This window comes from Triticum aestivum, chromosome 3A (genome assembly GCF_018294505.1).
Source record: "Triticum aestivum cultivar Chinese Spring chromosome 3A, IWGSC CS RefSeq v2.1, whole genome shotgun sequence".
In the NCBI taxonomy this organism is placed as follows: domain Eukaryota; kingdom Viridiplantae; phylum Streptophyta; class Magnoliopsida; order Poales; family Poaceae; genus Triticum; species Triticum aestivum.
In genome coordinates this window covers 493,609,348-493,617,063 of record NC_057800.1, presented here as the reverse complement: position 1 = coordinate 493,617,063, position 7,716 = coordinate 493,609,348, and positions in this window count along the sequence as shown.

The following is a 7,716-nucleotide window of genomic DNA, read 5'->3' as shown; positions in this document are numbered from 1 at the left end:
TCGGTGGGACCGAATCAAAAAACTCGGTCGGGCCGAAAAGGTAAACCTAGTGACCGTTAGAGATTTTCGGTGGGACCGACATGCAACTCGGTAGGACTCATATGGTTAGGGTTTGCGCATAACGTAATCTCGGTGAGACCGATTACACAAACTCGGTGGGACCGATTTTGGTAATAAGCTAACCAGAGAGTTGGTCAGGCAATCTCGGTGGGACCGATTTGCTCTTTCGGTGAGACCGAAAAGTTACAAAAAGGAAACACTGAATTTACATTGCAATCTCGGTGGGACCGATTCGCTCTTTTGGTGAGACCGAAAAGTTACGAAAGGGAAACAGAGAGTTTGCAATCCCATCTCGGTGAGACCGAGATCCCTATCGGTAGAACCGAATTGCTAGGGTTTGGCAGTGGCTTATGACAAATGAAACTCGGTGGCACCGGATAGAAAGAACCGGTAGGACCGAGTTTGGCTTAGGGTTTAGGTCATATGTGGATATGGGAAAGTAGTTGAGGGTTTTGGAGCATATCACTAAGCACATGAAGTAAGAGGCTCATTAAGCAACACCTCATCCCTCCTTGATAGTATTGGCTTTTCCTAAAGACTCAATGTGATCTTGGATCACTAAAATATAACATGAAGAGTCTTGAGCTTTTGAGCTTGAGCCAATCCTTTGTCCTTAGCATGTTGAGGGTTCCACTTTCACATCCATGCCATGCCAATCATTGAGCTTTCCTGAAATAATCATCTTGGAATAGCATTAGCTCAATGACCTATATGTTGTTATGAATTACCAAAACCACCTAGGGATAGTTGCACTTTCACCGACCTCGTGTGGGAGAACCGCTTCTGCTTCGTAGACGAGGAAGAACGGGGTTTCGCCTGTCGGCCTGGTGGCGGTGGTGTGGATGTACCATAGCATGGACTGGAGCTCATCGTGCCAGCCCCTGCCATAGGCCTCGAGCTTCTTCTTGAAGGTCCTTGTCTTGAGACCCCTCAGGACCTCCGCGTTGGCGCGTTCGGCCTGGCCGTTGCTCCTGGGGTGCACCACGAAGGCGTAGCAGATTTGCGTTCCAAGGTTAGCATAATATGTTTTAAAGAGATTGCTAGTGAATTGTGAGCCGTTGGCGGTGATGATGCGATTAGGGACTCCAAATCGGCTTACTAGGCCCTTGATAAACTTGACTGCTGACCCGGCTGGGATGGTGCAGACGGCTTCCACTTCCGTCCACTTGGTGAATTTGTCAATGGCGACGTAGAGGTAGCGGTAGCCTCCAGGCACTCGAGGGAATGGACCCAGGATATCCAGCCCCCACACCGCGAACGCCCATGAGAGTGGGATAGTCTGGAGGTCCTGAGCAGGATGGTGAATCTGCTTGGCATGGAACTGGCAGGCCTCGCAAGATTTCACCAGCTCGGCCGCGTTGTTGAGTGTCGTGTGCCAGTAGAACCCGTTGCGGAAAGCCTTGCCTACCAGGTTGCGCGACGACGAGTGGTGACTGCAGTCTTCGCCATGTATGTCAGCCAGTAACTCTTTCCGCTGTTCCCTGGAAATGCATCGCGGAGAAACATCATTTGGCCACTTCCTGTATAGCTCACCGTCCTAAATGCAGTACGCCGTAGCCTGTTGAGCCACATGCTCCGTGTCTTCCTCCTTCTTCGGCAATGTGCCTTGCGTCAGGTACGCCTTGAACTCCTCGGTCCAGCACCCCTCCTGAGGCTCGAGCGCTAAGAGGAGGCGCGCTCCCGAGGTCGGGCCGCAGGCGGGGGCTCCCGAGGCTAGAGGTTGGGGGACTTCCTCCTGAGATGGCACCAGCTCTGCAGGCGGAGGTGCCGCCGAAGGCTTGAAGAGCCGCTCCTCGAAGACGCCAGGCTCTTGGGGCAGCCGCTTGGATGCTCTTCTGGCGATGTCGTCGACCTCTTTGTTGGTGCCACGAGGCACATGCTGTAGCTCCAGGCCCAGGAACTGCTTCTCCATTTTGTGCACCTCCGCAAGGTATGCCTCCATGTGCTCATCCTTTGGCTCATACACCTTGTTGGAGAAGTTGACGAGGAGCCACGAGTCTCCCTTGATGGTGAGGCACTTCACTCCCAGGGCCACTACCGCTTTGAGGCCGGCGATGAGACCCTCATAATCTGCGATGTTGTTGGAGACCTTCTCGCCCCGCTGGAAGCAGAGTTGCACAGCGTAGTAAAGCTTGTCCTGAGTGGGCGAGATAAGCACGGCTCCAGCCCCCGCGCCCTGATGTGCAAACGCGCCATCGAAGTACATGACCCAACCATCTGGCACTTCACTTCCTAGTGAGAGGGATCGGTTCTCGCCTGCTTCGAGCTCTGGGGTGTCGGTCCATTCTGCCACAAAGTCGGCGAGTGCAGCCCCCTTGATGACTCTGGTTATGTTGAACGCCAGATCGAACGCTTGCAGCTTGATGTTCCATTCGGTGACCCTTCCCGCAGCATTGGGGCTTCTGAGCACTCTCTCCAATGGGTAAGCTGAAACGACCTTGATGGGGTGACCTTGGAAGTAGTGGCGTAGCTTGCGCGAGGCCACCAGGAGCGTGAGCAAGAGCTTCTGAGGTATGGGGTATCGCGTCGTCGCATATTGCAGGACCGTGCTGACGAAGTACACTGGGTGCTCGACAAAGGTGGGAGAGCTGGCAGAGTTTTTGGCTCCCGGGGACTGAGGTGTTTCCTGCGGGTTTCCAGCTCCTGGGGCTTGGTGACCTATCGGGGCAGCCGCTATCTCAGGAGCATCGCCTTGGTGCTGAGATTTCTCATCCGCCTTGATGACTCCACTTGGCGGGTCCTCGACCTTGGGCCCCTCCCTGAGGGCCACCAACACCACGCTGGTGGAGTGGGGCGTGGCAGACAGGTAGAGTACCAAGGGCTCACGAGGATGAGGCGCCACCATCATCGACGGGCTGGTCAAGTATCTCTTGAGGTCTTGAAATGCCAGGTCAGCCTCGGGGGTCCACTCGAACGGACCCTTCTTCTTCATCAGCTTGAAGAATGGCAAAGCGCGCTCCCCTAACTTGGAGATGAAGCGCCCCAACGAAGTCACACAGCCTGCAAGCTTTTGCATCTCCTTGAGGTTTTGTGGCGGGCTCATGTCTTCAATTGCCTTGACCTTCTCCGGGTTGGCCTCGATCCCCCCGTGAGACACGAGGAAGCCCAGCAGTTTGCCCGAAGGGACACCAAACACGCACTTCTCTGAGTTGAGCCGCAGGTCCACCTACCGCAGGCTCGCGAAGGTCTCCTCTAGGTCCTGAATCAGAGTTCTTGCCTCTTGAGACTTCACCACAATGTCGTTGACGTAGGCCTCAGCGTTTCTCCCGAGCTGCTATCCCAAGGTGATGTGCATCAGTCGCTGGAAGGTTGCTCCTACGTTGCGCAGTCCGAATGGCATGCAAGTGTAGCAGTACACCCCGCATGGGGTCAAAAAAGTTGTTTTCTCCCCATCTTCCACCGCCATCTTGATCTGGTGGTAGCCTAAGAACGCATCCAGGAAACATAGCAGGTCGCACTCGGCGGTGGAGTCGACAATCTGATCGATGCACGGCAGCGGGAACGGGTCTTGAGGGCAAGCCTTGTTGAGGTTGGTGAAGTCGACACACATACGCTCCTTCCCTCCTTTCTTCGGCACGACAACCAGATTCACCAGCCACTTTGGATACCGGACTTCGCGAATGACACCCGCTGCCTCCAGCTTGTGGGTTTCCTGAACGATGAAGGACTGCTTCTCCGTGGATTGCCGCCTTGCTGTCTGCTTCACAGGGCGCATGTTGGGGCACACCCTCAGATGATGTTCGATCACTTTTCTCGGGACCCCAGCCAGCTGCTTGGGTTCCCAGGAAAATACTTCCCTGTTCGCCGGCAAGAAATCCACCAACTCTTTTTCTTGATCTAGGGCGAGGTTGGCGCCTATGGTAAAGGTGGCGCCTGAGGCCCCGTCTTTCTCGACCGGTATTTGCTTCGTCTTAGCTTGAACCTGAGTGAACAACTACTTCTTCTTGGTCGGCACAGCCCCCTTTGTTCTGGAAACTGCCTTGTCGGTCGGGCAAGCTGCCGTCGTGGCCCTGAAGGTGAGCTTGAGGGCCGCCATGGCTTCCTTGGTGTCTCCGATCACAGTGAGGACGTCCTTGCTTCTTGGCATGCTCATGAGGTTGTAGGCAGGATGAGTGGCCGCCATGAACTGGCCCAGTGCCGGGCACTCGAGGATGGCATTGTACGACAAGCCGATGCGGGCGATGTTGAAGTCGATTAGCTCGGTGCGGTAGTTGTCGCGTGTGCCGAGCATAATTTTTTGAATAATCATTTCTTTTGAGAGCTCATGATTGGGGCATGAATATAACATTGACTTAAGCCTCCCCCAAGCTTGAGCGATGCTTTCTCCTTCGCGAGGCCAAAACTTATATATATAATTACGATCACGATGAACAAGATGCATAGGATAAAACTTCTGATGAAATTCCAATTTCAATCATTGGTAGTTCCATGATCCCATATCATCATATAGCCTATACCATGTCAATGCATCTCCCTTCAAAGATAAAGGGAAGACCTTCTTCTTGATAACATCCTCGGGCATACCTGCAAGCTTAAATAATCCACAAACTTCATCCACATAGATTAGGTGCAAACCGGGATGTAATGTTCCATCACCTGTGAAAGGACTAGCTAGCAGTTTCTCTATCATACCCGAAGGAATTTCAAAGTAAACATTTTCAGTAGGTTCAGTAGGTTGAGGAGCAACTCTTTGCTCTACTGGTCGGGGTGAAGATATCCCGAACCAGATGACCATGGTCAAGTTGTCAGAAACAAGGCTTGTCTCGTTGCTCAAGGATACACTAAAGTTGAAGGGATTGACTTTGATGAAACATTTGCTCCGGTGGCTAGGCTTGACGCCATTCGCATACTGCTAGCCTATGCCAATCATCACAATATCCTCCTGTACAAAATGGATGTGAAGAGTGCCTTTCTCAGTGGCAAGATTGAAGAAGAAGTGTATGTTGCACAACCACCTCACTTTGAAGATCCAAAACATCCTGATATGGCATACAAGCTCAACAAGGCACTGTATGGCCTCAAACAAGCCGCTCGTGCTTGGTATGACACACTCAAAGACTTCGTAAAGAGCAAAGGCTTCAAACCTGGTTCCTTGGATCCCACTCTCTTCACGAAGACATACGATGGTGAACTGTTTGTGTGCCAGATCTATGTGGATGACATTAAATTCGGTTGCACTGACAAAAGATACAATGATGAGTTTGGTCACATGATGCAAGAGCAATATCAGATGTCCATGATGGGTGAGCTGATGTTCTTCCTTGGTCTTCAAATGTGTCAGCAAAGCAACATCATCTCCATATCTCAAGAGAAATACCTCAAAGATTGCCTGAAGAAGTGATGACCCACAAGTGTAGGGAATCTATCGTAGCCTTTTCAATAAGTAAGAGTATCAAACCCAATGAGGAGCAGAAGGAAATGATAAGAAGTTTTCAGTAAGGTATTCTCTACAAGCACTGAAATTATCGGTAACAGATAGTTTCGTGATAAGGTAATTTGTAACGAGTAACAAGTAATGCAAGTAAATAAGGTGCAGCAAGGTGGCCCAATTCTTTTTGTAGCAAAGGACAAGCCTGGACAAACTCTTATATGAAGGAAAGCGCTCCTGAGGACACATGGGAATTATCGTCAAGCTAGTTTTCATCACGTTCATATTATTCGCATTCGGTACTTTGATAATTTGATATGTGGGTGGACCGGTGCTTGGGTACTGCCCTTACTTGTAAAAGCATCCCACTTATGATTAACCCCCATTGCAAGCATCCGCAACTAAAACAGAAGTAATAAGGTAAACCTAACCATAGCATGAAACATATGGATCCAAATCAGCCCCTTACGAAGCAACGCATAAACTAGGGTTTAAGCTTCTGTCACTCTAGCAACCCATCATCTACTTATTACTTCCCAATGCCTCCTTCTAGGCCCAAACAATGGTGAAGTGTCATGTAGTCAACGTTCACATGACACCACTAGATGGATGACAACATACATCTTATCAAAATATCGAACGAATACCAAATTCACATGACTACTTATAGCAAGACTTCTCCCATGTCCTCAAGAACAAACGTAACTACTCACAAAGCATATTCATGTTCATAATCAGAGGGATATTAATATGCATAATGGATCTGAACATATGATCTTCCACCAAGTAAACCAACTAGCATCAACTACAAGGAGTAATCAACACTACTAGCAACCCACAGGTACCAATCTGAGGTTTGGATACAAAGATTAGATACAAGAGATGAACTAGGGTTTGAGATGAGATGGTGCTGGTGAAGACGTTGATGGAGATTGACCCCCTCCTGAGGAGGGGTTGTTGGTGATGACGATGGCGATGATTTCCCCCTCCCGGAGGGAAGTTTCCCCGGCAGAACAGCTCTGCTGGAGCCCTAGATTGGTTCCACCTCATGGCGGCGGAGTTTCATCCTGTGAGCTAGCTTATGTTTTTTTCTCGGACGAAAGACCTCATATAGCAGAAGATGGGCATCAGAGGGCCACCAGGGGGGCCACGAGGCAGGGGCGCGCCCCCACCCTCGTGGCTAGGGTGTGGGCCCCCTCTGGTGCTTTCTCCGCTCATTATTTTTTATTAATTCCAAAAATGACTTCTGTGAAGTTTTAGGACTTCTGGAGCTGTGTAGAATAGGTCTCTAATATTTGCTCCTTTTCCAGCCCAGAATCCCAGCTGCCGGCATTCTCCCTCTTCATGTAAACCTTGTAAATTAAGAGAGAATAGGCATAAGTATTGTGGCATAATGTGTAATAACGGCCCATAATGCAATAAATATCGATATAAAAGCATGATGCAAAATGGACGTATCAAGAAGTTTGGAATGCAAGACTGCAAAGGATACACGGCGCCAATGCCAACCAAAAGTCATCTAGATCCTGACGACAATGGTAAAGAGTTTGATCAAAAGGTATACCGCTCCATGATTGGTTCTTTACTCTATTTATGTGCATCTAGGCCAGATATCATACTTAGCATTTGCATGTGTGCCCGATTCCAAGCGGCACCAAAGGAGTCGCATCACTTAGCTGTGAAGCGAATTCTTTGATATTTGGCTTACACCCCAACACTAGGATTATGGTATCCAAAGGGCTCAGAGTTTGATCTAGTTGGATTCTCAGATGCTGATTATGCTGGTGACAAGGTTGATCGCAAGTCTACATCAGGCACATGTCACTTTCTTGGACGATCTCTTATCTGTTGGTCTTCAAAGAAGCAGAACTGTGTGTCTCTCTCCACTGCTGAATCTGAATACATTGCTGCTGGATCTTGCTGTGCTCAGCTTCTATGGATGAAGCAAACTCTCAAGGACTATGGCATCCATCTGAAGTAAGTACCACTCTACTGCGACAATGAAAGCGCCATCAAGATTGCCAACAACCCAGTTCAACATTCGAAGACAAAGCACATTCAGATCCGTCATCACTTTCTCAGAGATCATGTCATGAAGGAAGATATTGATATCATTCACTTCAACACGGAAGAGCAATTGGCAGATATCTTCACAGAGCCCTTGGATGAGAAAAGGTTTTGCAAGTTGCGATGTGAGCTAAATATCTTAGAATCCTCAAATGTCCTATGATTGGACACACATCCTATCGCTTATGCATGTTGATGACTTAGATGTGCAACACACAAAG